This window comes from Fonticula alba (assembly GCF_000388065.1).
Source record: "Fonticula alba strain ATCC 38817 unplaced genomic scaffold supercont2.1, whole genome shotgun sequence".
Classification (NCBI taxonomy): Eukaryota; order Rotosphaerida; family Fonticulaceae; genus Fonticula; species Fonticula alba.
This window is the reverse complement of record NW_009242971.1, coordinates 3925436-3926731: the sequence shown is the minus strand read 5'-3', so window position 1 is coordinate 3926731 and position 1296 is coordinate 3925436. Positions and strand designations below refer to the sequence as shown.

The 1296-nt window shown below is 68.1% G+C and overlaps 1 protein-coding gene across 1 annotated transcript in view; it reads right to left on the bottom strand.

Annotated features, from left to right (window-relative positions):
* Positions 1–1296, bottom strand: part of H696_00840 (hypothetical protein) — an 8804-nt gene that overhangs the window by 6138 nt on the left and 1370 nt on the right. The window lies entirely within an intron of this gene.

Sequence of the window (1296 nt, the reverse complement as noted above, 5' to 3'; positions counted from 1 at the left end):
CCGGCTCCGGACAGCGAGCTTGCCCTGCTCCGACGTCCATGGCGAAACTGTCACCGGGGTGATCAGAGCGGCGCCCCATCGGGGCGTGATGCGGGGACGGCGCTGTGTGCCTGAAATGGCGTTCCGTGATTGCCTGGTTCTGAGGCATGGGTGCCGAGCATTCTGGGGTATGTGCAGTGCAGCCCTTCGGCAGAGCCACAGGCGCATGCCGTTGCCCACAGCGAGCTTGTGTGCCGGCGCGCTTGCCAGGCCAGCCGGCCTGTGAGCCCGCCCAGTCAGGCCCATGCGCCCATGGGAGGCAGTGCGCGGGTGTGCGCGCATGGACGTTGGTGAATGCGTGAATGCCGCGCACCCTGCTGCTCAGCCCGGAGGGCACCCCGTAGCAGCCTGCCCCCTGCTTGGGCGTCGTCCGCGCTCTGGGAGGGCCCCGCGAGCCGGAGCTTCGAGCGCGCCTCCATCCTTCCGGCCCGTGCTCTTCCTCCCCCGGGTCCTGATGCGTGTGTACACACGCTATAACGGCCGGATTTGGCCGGGCGCTGGGCAGGCATCCGGCCAATGTGCCGTGCCCGTTACAACGGCCCCGTGCGGCGAAAGCCTCGAGAGACAACGGCCGCCCCGGGGCCCCAGGGCGTGGCCGAGAGCCCCGGCTTGCCCCCGCGAAAGTCGGCCGCGCCCGAGTGCAAGCATGCCCCCCCCCCCAGGTGGTGGAAGGGACCGTCCAGCGGGCTTATTTTCCTTCACCAATGACTGACACATGCATTGATGTGGTGGTCTACGTATGTGTGTGTGTGTGTGTGTGTGTGTGGCCGCGCCCCGGGCCGGAACCCTGTCAGACGCGCCTGCCCAGGCCGGCCAATGGGACGGGGACACAATGTCCACGCATGAATGTCGAGGGGGGCCGGAGGTTGTGCCGCGTTCTCCCTCCTTCTCCCTCTGCCTCGAAAGCATGTCTCTCGAAGAAAAGGGCGGCATGGGCTGTGGGTCCGGGGGGGGGGCGGGGACGGGGGGGGGGCGGGGAGGCAGACTCAAGGAGCTCGTCCGAGAAATCGGACTGCCCCCGTACGGAAACCCCAGCCCGCTCCTGGGCTGGCCTCTCTCTTTTCCCGGGGGAGTGAGGCCGCTTCAGGCCGCGCTCAGGGGCATTGATCAAGACAATGTACATCCCGGCCCCACGTCGCCCCGTAGGCCGCATCTCCCATGAGGCCCGGCATCCCTCCCCCACCCCGTCAACAACCTTCGTCCGCGACGCGCCCGCCCCCCTGGCACTTTCTCATTGTCAGTTCGGTGAAACACCTC